The sequence below is a fragment of the Arachis hypogaea genome, chromosome 1, assembly GCF_003086295.3.
Source record: "Arachis hypogaea cultivar Tifrunner chromosome 1, arahy.Tifrunner.gnm2.J5K5, whole genome shotgun sequence".
NCBI classification, from domain to species: Eukaryota; Viridiplantae; Streptophyta; class Magnoliopsida; order Fabales; family Fabaceae; genus Arachis; species Arachis hypogaea.
Genome location: NC_092036.1, coordinates 19,979,188 through 19,993,083, shown reverse-complemented (window position 1 = coordinate 19,993,083; position 13,896 = coordinate 19,979,188). Strand labels below are relative to the sequence as shown.

At 41.0% G+C, this 13,896-nt stretch overlaps 1 non-coding gene across 1 annotated transcript; it reads left to right on the top strand.

Moving 5' to 3' along the window:
- The first annotated feature begins 792 nt into the window (after positions 1 to 792).
- LOC112716036 (small nucleolar RNA R71) lies at positions 793 to 896 on the top strand. Its single transcript, XR_003160132.1, has one exon. It is a non-coding gene; the product is annotated as a small nucleolar RNA R71 (small nucleolar RNA).
- Positions 897 to 13,896: the final 13,000 nt, after the last annotated feature.

The following is a 13,896-nucleotide window of genomic DNA, read 5'->3' as shown; positions in this document are numbered from 1 at the left end:
TCTCCTTCCTCTCTAGGTTGGGCCATGTTGATTATATCAATGGCCTTGCACTCTTTTTTTGGATTCTCTTCAGTATTGCTTGGGAGAGTACTAGGAGGAGTTTCAGTGATTTTCTTACTCAGCTGGCCCACTTGTGCCTCTAGATTTCTGATGGAGGACCTTGTTTCACTCATGAAACTTAAAGTGGCCTTAGACAGATCAGAGACTAAATTTGCTAAGTTAGAGGTACTCTGTTCATAATTCTCTGTCTGTTGCTGAGAAGATGATGAATAAGGCTTAATATTGCTGAGCCTATTTCTTCCACCATTATTAAAGCCTTGTTGAGGCTTTTGTTGATCCTTCCATGAGAAATTTAGATGATTTCTCCATGATGAATTACAGGTGTTTCCATAAGGTTCACCCATATAATTTACCTCTGCTATTACAGGGTTCTCAGGATCATAAGCTTCTTCTTCAGAAGATGCCTCTTTAGTACTGTTGGATGCATTTTGCCATCCATTCAGACTTTGAGAAATCATGTTGACTTGATGAGTCAACATTTTGTTCTGAGCCTATATGGCATTCAGAGCATCAATTTCAAGAACTCCCTTCCTTTGAGGCGTCCCATTATTCACGAAATTCCTCTTAGAAGTGTACATGAACTGGTTATTTGCAACCATGTCAATAAGTTCTTGAGCTTCTGCAGGCGTTTTCTTTAGGTGAATGGATCCACCTGCAGAATGGTCCAATGACATCTTAGAGAACTCAGATAGACCATAATAGAATATATCTATCATGGTCCATTCTGAAAACATGTCAGAAGGACATCTTTTGGTCATCTGCTTGTATCTTTCCCAAGCTTCATAGAGGGATTCACCATCTTTTTGTTTGAAGGTTTGAACATCCACTCTAAGCTTGCTCAGCTTTTGAGGAGGAAAAAACTTAGCCAAGAAGGCCATGACAAGCTTATCCCAGGACTCCAGGCTATCTTTAGGTTGAGATTCCAACCATGTTCTGGCTCTGTCTCTTACAGCAAAAGGGAAAAGCATGAGCCTGTAGACTTCAGGATCTACTCCATTAGTCTTAACAGTCTCATAGATCTGCAAGAACTCAGTTAAGAACTGGTAAGGATCTTCTGATGGAAGTCCATGAAACTTGCAGTTCTGTTGCATTAGAGCAACTAATTGAGGTTTCAGCTCAAAATTGTTTGCTCCTATGGTAGGAATTGAGATGCTTCTTCCATCAAACTTGGACGTAGGTGTGGTATAATCACCAAACATCCTTCTTGCATTATTGTTGTTAGGTTCGGCTGCCATCTCCTTTTCTTGTTCGAAAATTTCAGCAAGGTTGTCTCTGGATTGTTGTAATTTAGCTTCTCTTAGTTTCCTCTTCAGAGTCCTTTCAGGTTCTGGATCAGCTTCAACAAGAATGCCTTTTTCCTTGTTCCTGCTCATATGAAAGAAAAGAGAACAGAAAAAGAAGAGGAATCCTCTATGTCATAGTAAAGAGGTTCCTTATTATTAGTAGAAGAAGAAGGGAATAAAGAAAGGAAAATCCAAACACAAGGGTAAGGATAGGGTCAGTGATTTGAGATGAAGAGAGGTGAAAAGAGGTGTTAGTAAATGAATAAATAAATAGAAAAAGATGAGAGAGGGAGAAATTTTCGAAATTAAATTTTGAAAAGGAGTTAAATGATTTTCGAAAATAAAGATAAGAAATAAAATTAAAATTAAAATTTAAAATAATTAATTAATTTAAGAATAATTTTGAAAAAGGGAGAGATATTTTTGAAAATTAGAGAGGGAGAAGTAGTTAAGTTGTTTTGAAAAAGATAAGAAACAAACAAAAAGTCAAATAGTTTGTTGAAAAAGATATTAAAATCAATTTTGAAAGGATAAGAAGATAAGAAGTTAGATAAGATATTTTGAAATCAAATTTTTGAAAAAGATAAAATTTTGAAAAAGATATAATATAAAAAGATATGATAAGAAGATATGATTAAAAAGATATGGTTGAAAAAGATTTAATTTAAAATTAATTACTTAACTAACAAGAAACTAAAAGATATGATTCTAGAATTTAAAGATTGAACCTTTCTTAACAAGAAAGTAACAAACTTTAAATTTTTGAATCAATCACATTAATTGTTAGTGTAATTTCAAAAATTATGAAATAAAGATAAAAAAATTTTAAAAATCAATTTAAAAGAAATTTTCGAGAATATATAAAAAAAATGAGAAAGATTTGAGTTTTGAAAAAGTTTTGAAAAGATAAGATTTTTAAAATTGAAATTTTAACTTGACTAACAAGAAAATAACTTATTTTAAAAATTTTTGACCAAGTCAACCCAAAATTTTGAATTTTTGAGAGAAATAAGGAAAAGATATTTTTTTTATTTTTTTATTTTTAATAATGAGAGAGAAAAACATAAAAATGACCCAAAACATAAAAATTTTGGATCAAAACATAAGATGCATTCAAGAACTCTATGAATGTCAAGATGAGCACCAAGAACACTTTGAAGATCATGATGAATATCAAGAATATATTTTTGAAAAATTTTTGATGTAGAGAAAACATGCAAGACACCAAACTTAGAAATCTTTAATGCATAGACACTATGAATGCAAAAATGCATATGAAAAACAATAAAAGACACAAAACAAGAAAACATCAAGATCAAACAAGAAGACTTACCAAGAACAACTTGAAGATCATGAAGAACACTATGAATGCATGAATTTTCGAAAAAAAATGCAAGAATAAGATGAACATGCAATAGAGACCAAACTTATAAATTGACTCAAGACTCAAACAAGAACACAAAATATTTTTGGTTTTTATGATTTTATGATTTTTTGTATTTTTCTTTTATTTTTTTCGAAAAACATATAGGAAAAAGAAAGTAATGAATCCATAGTCCTCAATGAAAATCCTATGAATTAGACATGGCTTAATAGCCAGCCAAGCTAAAACATGTAAAACCCGGTTAATTAACGGCTAATTAACCCATAAATGAGAATTTATTCTAGAAAGCCTAAAATGTGATTTTTATGGCTAAATATGATAGAGGAGATTGAGACGAGAATTTTGGTACCAATTTTATAGAATTCGGACCAAGATTGGACCGAACGGGCCAAACCGGGCCAATTGGACCCAAAGTGGGCCCTTGGCCCAACATAACTAAACCAAAACCCTAGTTTTCAGCACTCTCTCTCCTCACACAACACCAAACACGCTGAAAAAGAGAGGAAATGGGGGAAGAACACTCTCTCAAACCTCTATCTCTCACTTGATCTTCAAACCACCATAACTTTTGATCTAGAGCTCCGATTGCCGCTCCGTTTGCGGCCACGCGTTCACCGCGGAGAGCTCTACAAAACCCAAACAACCAATCTTGAGGTAAGCCACGTGTTGCTGTTCGAAATTTCAGCCCTTATTTTCGAGTTTCATGGGTGAAATGTTGAGATTTTGGGTTCTTTGATGTTATAGGACCCAACTCTCTTGAAGGAGAAGGTTAATCTTGTCTCCTTGGACCTTGGGTGTGGTAAGATTCTCAACCCTAGTGTAATTTGTGATTTTATGATGTTTAGGTTTTGAGATGTTGTGTATGGGTATGATGATTGTGGCTTAGGTTGTGTATATGTGAATATTGGAGCTTGATTGGTAATTTTGAAAAGCTTGGAAAGGGTTTGGTGGTGAAAAATCTGTTCTTGGAGGTGTTGAGGCCTTGAGAGCTTGTGGATAAGTGATTTGGAAGTGCTCCGGGTGAGCTTGGGAAAATCGGCTAAGGTATGGTTTCGGTTTCCCGTATCTAATACGTAATGTGGTAGGAAATACTTAGGCTAGAGGCCCTAAGATAGGCATTGAATGGTTGGTGTTGTTGAATTGTTGATATATATGATGTGGTCATATATGTGATGATGATTAATGATGCCTTGGTGGTATGATGTATGAGAAATATGCATGTTGTGATATATGCTTGATGATTGGTTATGGTTGAATTGTGGGTTGAACCATGTTTATGGTGAGTATGATGTTGATTGTGTATAATAATGAATTATTGGGATTGGTGTTGTTGGATTTGGCATGAGGAAGAGTATATGATATATCAATATGTTTGAGTTTGAGCCACTTGGGTGAAGTGGGTTAAAATGATGAGATAGTGATTTTGTAATTTGTGGTAAAGTGTCAATGTGTGAGTTGAGGAGGCTTGATGTTGAAATTGATGTATTTTGATTGATTTCAAGAAAAAGGGATGAAAATGGCATGTTTTGATTGATTTAGAAAAGAGTTGGAAATGGCTTGTTTTGAAAATGGCACTTTGTGGTTTTTATGAAAAACATTGTTTTTGGGCATACTTTGGTGGGACATAACTTGGACTACGGATCTCTGTTTTGTGCCAAATCTATTTAGAAATGAAATTGGATCCGGGATGTCCATGCCGTTCGAAGAACGGGTGAAAAACGATTTAAAATAAGAAAGTTATGTCCGTTGGAAGATTGGGGTTTAAATGGGTGAATTCTGCAGCTTTTAACTTAGAAAATATTTAGCAGAATGACCCCTTGCGCGTGGGCGCACCTGGCGCGTACGCGCCGATCTTCCAGAAAGCGTCATCCACGTGAGCGCGTGATGTGCGCGGGTGCGCCGATTGTGCTGCACCCAATGCCCAGCCATTTTCCAGAGAGTTATGCCATAACTGTGCCAGTGTTGTGCCTGGGGCACGAGAACACCCACGCGTACGCGTGGTTGACGCTTACGCGTCGATTGGCAAATTTTTAATCCACGCGTTAGCGTGCATGATGCTTGCGCGTCGTTGAAGTTTTTGAGGCCATCCACGCGTGCGCGTGGAGTGCGCGTACGCGCGGACCTGTTTTCATCCCAAAGTTGATTTTTGAGTTTTAAAAGCCAAATTTCATACTTCTAAGCCTCCGATCTCACCACTTATATTTTAAATCATTATGATATGCCTAGCTATGAGAGAAGGAGCTAGTGGATGTGGTAACTTGCGAGTGAAGCAAGGGAAAATGAATAATCAATGAGGATTATTGATGATTATGTGAGATGTGGAGGATGGTGGTGGAAGTGCTTGTTATGCCATTGGCTGAAGGGCCGTAATTGTTTATGAATTGGCTGGTTCTGGATTGAACCGTGAGCCGGAATAGCTGTGTATGCTATGAATATTGGCTGGTTCTGGATTTAACCGTGAGCCGGAATGGCTGATATGGATGTTGATCCATGGATGAGAATTCATGCATGTTTATGCTGAATTATTGATAATTGTGATTTGCACTTCCACTATCGGAGATACGAGTTTCCCTGGGTAGTAGCAGTGGCTAGCCACCACGTGCTCTAGGTTGAGGCTTGATACTCTGTTGACCCTATGTCATAAGTGTGGCCGGGCACTGTGAAAGACCCGGATGAGCTCGCCCCCGTAAATATTCACCAGTGAGGGTGATGGATATAGATCACGATTATGATCAAGTTTATGACGAGTATAACTCGAGTTGGGGATGCGTGACAGAGGGACAGTCCAATGGTTAGCGACCAGGACTTGTCGGGTTGGCTCTATAACCGACAAGATGATATCATCAGCCACTAGGGACAGGCATTCATCATATGCATATTATGTGAATTGTTTGAGATTGCCTATTTGACTGCATATTACTTGCTAATTGTCTAAATGCCTTACTTGTTCCTAATTGTATATTTCTTGCTTGATATAACTGTGTTTGCTACTTTATACTCCTGCTGGTGGTTGGGAGGTCTGAAGGAATTGGAAAGGGAAGTATTAGTTAGACTGAAGAATCTTTAGTCAGATGCCCTTTATGGTTTAGCTTGTTTATAAGCTTTGATATTATCTGAAGGAAGTTCTAGGATTGCCTTTGGCTTTCCTCCATAATTATGTATTATATATGTGGAAGCTGTTACCATGCTGGGGACCTCTGGTTCTCACCCATGCAGATTTTGTGGTTTTCAGATGCAGGACGTGAGGTTTCTCGCTGAGGCATGCTGGAGACTTCTAGATTTGCGAAGATCCTTTGTTCTCGGGGCTATGTTTTGGTTTATATGTTTTGCTTAGATACTTTTATCTCCATTAAATAATACAAACTGTGATGACTCCTCTTATGGGAGATTTTGGAGAATAGGTTTTATGTATTTGTGTCCCTTTGGGTTTCCTTTGGGGTTTTCCTTATTATATCATATGTATATATTGTTATGCTCGGACTGGTTATCTTCGTAGCCGGATCTTGAGTCTTGATATTCCTATTTTTGACACTCCTTTGTATATATAATCTCGTGTTGGTTATCCTTGTTCGTTACGTTGTCGATCGGAGTGTTGCGCTTTAGAGTTGCGATGGTTTTTGTTTACCCTTTTTTCTACAAAGGCTCCTAGTTATAATCAATCATTCATACTACTATATGTACTAAATTTTTATTTTAGAGGTCGTAATACCTTGCCATCTCTGAATTATGACTTAAGCATAAGACTCTGTATGGTAGGGTGTTACATTATGGTATCAGAGCAGTTCGTTCCTGTAGAGCCTGAGGGATGGACTGATTATGCTTTTGTGCATTCTCTGTGTGTGTGTGTTATGTGCTATTAGTATATCTGCTTGATATAATTGGCATAAACGTTCATGAGCATGCATTTGGGACTTTGAAGTACTAGACTTCCGATATTGAAACTGATCAACTTAATATCGATTGTTTGGTATGTATAGGAACCAGATGGCGCCTCGTGGACGCGGTAGAGGTAGTACGAGAGGTCGTACGAATGCTCGTGCGCCGGAGAATAACCCTCACGACCCGGTGAACTTTATGACTGCGTTGGAGAACATGGCTGCTGCTATGCAAGCCACTGCTGAGGCTCTTGGTCAACAGATGAACAACCATGGTAATGATGGAGGTGGAGTTCATGGCCCGATGACGCTGGCAAACTTTTTGAAGGTTAATCCACCTATGTTCAAGGAAACTACTAGTCCGACTGAGGCTGATACGTGGTTTCAGGCTATAGAGCGAGCACTGCAAGCACAAGTGGTGCCTGAAGGGCAGCGTGTTGAGTTTGCTACCTATATGCTTGTCGGTGAAGCGTCCCATTGGTGGCAAGGTATCCGACGTCTTCTGCAGCAGGGTGATGACTATATCACCTGGAATGTTTTTCAAGAAGAGTTCTATAAGAAGTACTTTCTGACTTCTGCTAGGACGGCTAAGGAACTTGAATTGTTACAGCTGAAGCAGGGTACCATGTCCATATCAGAGTATACTGACAAGTTTGAGGAGCTGTTCAGGTTCTCTCGTATGTGCCAAGGGACTCCGGTGGAATATGAGGAATGGAAGTGTGTTAAGTATGAAGGAGGACTCCGGAGTGATATTTTCAGTTCAGTGGGACCAATGGAGATTAGGACTTTCTCCGAGTTGGTAAACAAGTGTAGGGTTGCTGAAGAGTGTGTGAAGAGGGCAACCGCTGAGAAAGGGAGTCAAAGGGGTTCATTCCCACAGAGCCGAGGGAAGAGCTTTGCACCTAGAGGTCCGTCTTTCAAGAGGGGAAGCTCTTTTAGGAGGCCCAACAACAACAACAACTCCCAAGGAAAAAGGTATAGGAAGCAACCTCAGAATGATCAAGCTTGTACTAGGTGTGGAAGTCACCATCCGGGAGCACCATGCAAGGCCGGATGGGGTTTGTGCTACACTTGTGGAAAGGCGGGGCATAAAGCCGCAAATTGTCCTGAGAGGCAGAAACAAGGTGCTGGGAAAGCACAACAGACTGGTCGGGTGTTCACCACTTCAGCTGTAGGAACTGAGGGATCTGAGACACTTATTCGAGGTAACTGTGAAATGGCTGGACAAACTTTAAATGCTTTATTTGATTCGGGAGCATCGCATTCATTCATTGCATTTGAGAAAGCCCATGAGTTAGGATTGGAGATTGTAACTTTAGGTTATGATCTAAGAGTGTGCAATGCTACCCATGAAGCCATGGTAACTAGGCTAGGATGCCCGGAAGTTTCCTTTAGGTTCAAGCAGCGTGATTTTGTTCATAATTTAATCTGCTTACCAATGATTGGTCTTGATCTTATCTTGGGATTGGACTGGTTATCTAAGAACCATGTTCTGCTAGATTGTTCTACAAAGTCGGTGTACTTTATGCCGGAAGATACTGAAGGGCCGGTCGTGGTGAATAATTATTATTTGAATTCGATGATGGTGAATTGTTCTGGTGTTGAATGTCAGGGTATCCTGTTGTTAACCGCGGGTGCTTCGGGTGATGATCAAAGGTTGGAGCAGATTCCGGTTGTGTGTGAGTTTCCAGAAGTGTTTCCTGATGATATTGATGAGTTTCCACCTAACCGAGAGGTTGAGTTTGCTATTGAATTGGTGCCCGGGGCGGGACCAATCTCAAGTGCTCCTTATAGGATGTCACCGCTAGAGATGAATGAGCTAAAGTCGCAGTTAGAGGATTTGTTGGGAAAGAATTTTATACGACCAAGTGTCTCTCCGTGGGGTGCTCCAGTGTTACTGGTGAAGAAGAAGGATGGGAGTATGCGGCTCTGTGTGGATTACAGGCAGCTGAACAAGGTTATAATAAAGAATAAGTACCCATTGCCGAGAATTGATGATCTCATGGATCAGTTACAAGGAGCTGGAGTTTTCTCCAAGATCGATTTGCGATCCGGTTATCACCAGATAATGGTGAGGGGTGAGAATATCCCTAAGACCGCTTTCAGAACTCGTTATGGTCATTACGAGTACACTGTAATGTCTTTTGGGTTGACGAATGCTCCTGCAGTGTTTATGGATTACATGAATAGAGTTTTCCGTCCGTTTTTGGATAAATTCGTTGTTGTCTTCATTGATGACATACTGATTTATTCCAAGACTGAAGAAGAGCATGCGGAACACTTGAGGACCGTATTGCAGATTCTAAAGGAGAAGAAACTCTATGCAAAACTGTCTAAGTGCGAGTTTTGGAAGAGTGAGGTGAAGTTTTTGGGTCACGTGGTGAGTAAGAAGGGAATAGCCGTAGATCCAACTAAGGTGGAGGCTGTGATGGATTGGAAGCAACCAACCACCATAACAGAGATAAGGAGTTTTCTGGGTTTAGCTGGCTATTACCGAAGGTTCATCAAGGGCTTTTCACAGATAGCTTTGCCAATGACAAAGTTAACCCGCAAAGACACTCCGTTTGTTTGGACTCCTGAGTGCGAGGAGAGCTTTCAGACATTGAAGAAAAAGTTGACCACCGCGCCTGTGTTAGTGTTACCCGAGCCGAATGAGCCATTTGAGGTGTATTGTGATGCCTCATTGAAGGGTCTAGGGTGCGTACTGATGCAGCATCATAATGTGGTGGCGTATGCCTCACGACAGTTGAGACCTCATGAAGTTAGTTACCCTACGCACGATTTGGAACTCGCTGCGGTTGTGTTTGCCTTGAAGGTGTGGAGGCATTACCTCTATGGGGTTAAGTTCCAAGTTTTCTCTGATCATAAGAGCTTGAAGTATCTCTTTGATCAGAAAGAGCTCAATATGAGGCAGAGAAGGTGGATGGAATTGTTGAAGGACTACGACTTTGAGTTGCATTACCATCCGGGGAAGGCGAACGTAGTGGCGGATGCGTTAAGTCGGAAGTCGTTATATGCGGCTTGGATGATGCTTCAAGAGGAGAAGTTGCTCAAGGGATTCGAGAGTCTAAAAATTGGTGCTCGAGAAGTATCCGGAACCTTGTGTTTGAGCCGATTAGAGATCTCAAGTGATTTTAAGTCCGAACTCCTAAAGGCTCATCAAAATGATGAAGCGTTATGGAAAGTGTTACCGGCCATTGAGCAAGGAAAACAGTGGAGAGTGTCGGAAGGAAAAGATGGGTTATGGAGATTCAAGGGTAGAATCATTGTGCCGGATGTTGGCACTTTGAGGCAAGATATCTTAAGGGAGGCACACAAAAGCGGATTCTCCATTCACCTGGGAAGTACTAAGATGTACCATGATTTGAAGGCGATGTTTTGGTGGCCGGGTATGAAGAATGATGTGGCGGAATATGTATCAAAGTGCTTAACTTGTCAAAAGGTAAAGATTGAACATCAAAGACCTTCCGGGATGTTGCAACCTTTAGAGATTCCACAATGGAAGTGGGAAAGTATTGCAATGGACTTTGTGTCTGGATTGCCAAGGACTAGGGCTGGTTTTGATGCTATTTGGGTGATTGTGGATCGACTGACGAAGTCAGCTCACTTTTTACCTATTCGGATGACCTACACCCTTGAGGAGCTAGCACGGTTATACATAAAGGAGATTGTGAGACTTCATGGTGTACCTGCTACTATAATCTCTGATAGAGATCCTCGTTTCACTTCAAGGTTTTGGGGTGCATTTCAGAAAGCTTTTGGAACCCGATTAAGCTTGAGCACGGCTTACCATCCTCAAACAGATGGTCAATCTGAGAGGACGATCCAAACGCTAGAAGATATGTTGAGAGCTTGTGTTTTGGACCAACTAGTGAGTTGGGATCGGTATATGCCATTAGTGGAGTTTGCATACAATAATAGTTATCATGCGAGCATCGGAATGGCTCCGTGTGAGGCCTTGTATGGGAGGAAATGTCAATCTCCACTATGTTGGTATGAAGCTGGAGAGAAAAGCTTGTTAGGGCCGGAAATGATAGCTGAGACTACTGAACAAGTCAAGAAAATCCGTGATAGGATGTTTACGGCGCAGAGTCGTCAAAAGAGTTACGCCGATCAGAGGCGAAAGCCCTTAGAATTTGAGGAAGGAGATCATGTTTTCCTTAAGGTTACTCCGACCACGGGAGTAGGTAGGGCGATTAAGGCAAAGAAGTTGAATCCTAGATACATTGGTCCATTTCAAATCCTAGAGAGGATTGGACCGGTGGCGTATCGGATGGCTCTACCACCTCATCTTTCGAATCTGCACGACGTGTTTCACGTGTCGCAGCTTCGGAAGTACACCCCTGATGCTAGCCATGTGTTAGAACCTGAGTCGGTTCAGTTGAGGGAAGATTTGACGCTTCCAATGGCTCCGGTCAGAATTGATGATACTAGTATCAAACGGTTGGGTGGAAAAGAGGGTTCATTGGTCAAAGTGGCATGGAGTCGAGGCGGTGTTGAGGAACACACTTGGGAACTTGAGTCGGAGATGCGAACGGATTATCCGCATTTATTCTCAGGTAATTGCATTTGAATTTTGTGGGCAAAATTCCCAATTAGGTGGGTAGAATGTAAAACCCGGTTAATTAACGGCTAATTAACCCATAAATGAGAATTTATTCTAGAAAGCCTAAAATGTGATTTTTATGGCTAAATATGATAGAGGAGATTGAGACGAGAATTTTGGTACCAATTTTATAGAATTCGGACCAAGATTAGACCGAACGGGCCAAACCGGGCCAATTGGACCCAAAGTGGGCCCTTGGCCCAACATAACTAAACCAAAATCCTAGTTTTCAGCACTCCCTCTCCTCACACAACACCAAACACGCTGAAAAAGAGAGGAAATGGGGGAAGAACACTCTCTCAAACCTCTATCTCTCACTTGATCTTCAAACCACCATAACTTTTGATCTAGAGCTCCGATTGCCGCTCCGTTTGCGGCCACGCGTTCACCGCGGAGAGCTCTACAAAACCCATACAACCATCTTGAGGTAAGCCACGTGTTGCTGTTCGAAATTTCAGCCCTTATTTTCGAGTTTCATGGGTGAAATGTTGAGATTTTGGGTTCTTTGATGTTATAGGACCCAACTCTCTTGAAGGAGAAGGTTAATCTTGTCTCCTTGGACCTTGGGTGTGGTAAGATTCTCAACCCTAGTGTAATTTGTGATTTTATGATGTTTGGGTTTTGAGATGTTGTGTATGGGTATGATGATTGTGGCTTAGGTTGTGTATATGTGAATATTGGAGCTTGATTGGTGATTTTGAAAAGCTTGGAAAGGGTTTGGTGGTGAAAAATCTGTTCTTGGAGGTGTTGAGGCCTTGAGAGCTTGTGGATAAGTGATTTGGAAGTGCTCCGGGTGAGCTTGGGAAAATCGGCTAAGGTATGGTTTCGGTTTCCCGTATCTAATACGTAATGTGGTAGGAAATACTTAGGCTAGAGGCCCTAAGATAGGCATTGAATGGTTGGTGTTGTTGAATTGTTGATATATATGATGTGGTCATATATGTGATGATGATTAATGATGCCTTGGTGGTATGATGTATGAGAAATATGCATGTTGTGATATATGCTTGATGATTGGTTATGGTTGAATTGTGGGTTGAACCATGTTTATGGTGAGTATGATGTTGATTGTGTATAATAATGAATTATTGGGATTGGTGTTGTTGGATTTGGCATGAGGAAGAGTATATGATATGTCAATATGTTTGAGTTTGAGCCACTTGGGTGAAGTGGGTTAAAATGATGAGATAGTGATTTTGTAATTTGTGGTAAAGTGTCAATGTGTGAGTTGAGGAGGCTTGATGTTGAAATTGATGTATTTTGATTGATTTCAAGAAAAAGGGATGAAAATGGCATGTTTTGATTGATTTAGAAAAGAGTTGGAAATGGCTTGTTTTGAAAATGGCACTTTGTGGTTTTTATGAAAAACATGGTTTTTGGGCATACTTTGGTGGGACATAACTTGGACTACGGATCTCTGTTTTGTGCCAAATCTATTTAGAAATGAAATTGGATCCGGGATGTCCATGCCGTTCGAAGAACGGGTGAAAAACGATTTAAAATAAGAAAGTTATGTCCGTTGGAAGATTGGGGTTTAAATGGGTGAATTCTGCAGCTTTTAACTTAGAAAATATTTAGCAGAATGACCCCTTGCGCGTGGGCGCACCTGGCGCGTACGCGCCGATCTTCCAGAAAGCGTCATCCACGCGAGCGCGAGATGTGCGCGGGCGCGCCGATTGTGCTGCACCCAATGCCCAGCCATTTTCCAGAGAGTTATGCCATAACTGTGCCAGTGTTGTGCCTGGGGCACGAGAACACCCACGCGTACGCGTGGTTGACGCTTACGCGTCGATTGGCAAATTTTTAATCTACGCGTTAGCGTGCATGACGCTTGCGCGTCGTTGAAGTTTTTGAGGCCATCCACGCGTGCGCGTGGAGTGCGCGTACGCGCGGACCTGTTTTCATCCCAAAGTTGATTTTTGAGTTTTAAAAGCCAAATTTCATACTTCTAAGCCTCCGATCTCACCACTTATATTTTAAATCATTATGATATGCCTAGCTATGAGAGAAGGAGCTAGTGGATGTGGTAACTTGCGAGTGAAGCAAGGGGAAAATGAATAATCAATGAGGATTATTGATGATTATGTGAGATGTGGAGGATGGTGGTGGAAGTGCTTGTTATGCCATTGGCCGAAGGGCCGTAATTGTTTATGAATTGGCTGGTTCTGGATTGAACCGTGAGCCAGAATAGCTGTGTATGCTATGAATATTGGCTGGTTATGGATTTAACCGTGAGCCAGAATGGCTGATATGGATGTTGATCCATGGATGAGAATTCATGCATGTTTATGCTGAATTATTGATAATTGTGATTTGCACTTCCACTATCGGAGATACGAGTTTCCCTGGGTAGTAGCAGTGGCTAGCCACCACGTGCTCCAGGTTGAGGCTTGATACTCTGTTGACCCTATGTCATAAGTGTGGCCGGGCACTGTGAAAGACCCGGATGAGCTCGCCCCCGTAAATATTCACCAGTGAGGGTGATGGATATAGATCACGATTATGATCAAGTTTATGACGAGTATAACTCGAGTTGGGGATGCGTGACAGAGGGACAGTCCAATGGTTAGCAACCAGGACTTGTCGGGTTGGCTCTATAACCGACAAGATGATATCATCAGCCACTAGGGACAGGCATTCATCATATGCATATTATGTGAATTGTTTGAGATTGCCTATTTGACTGCA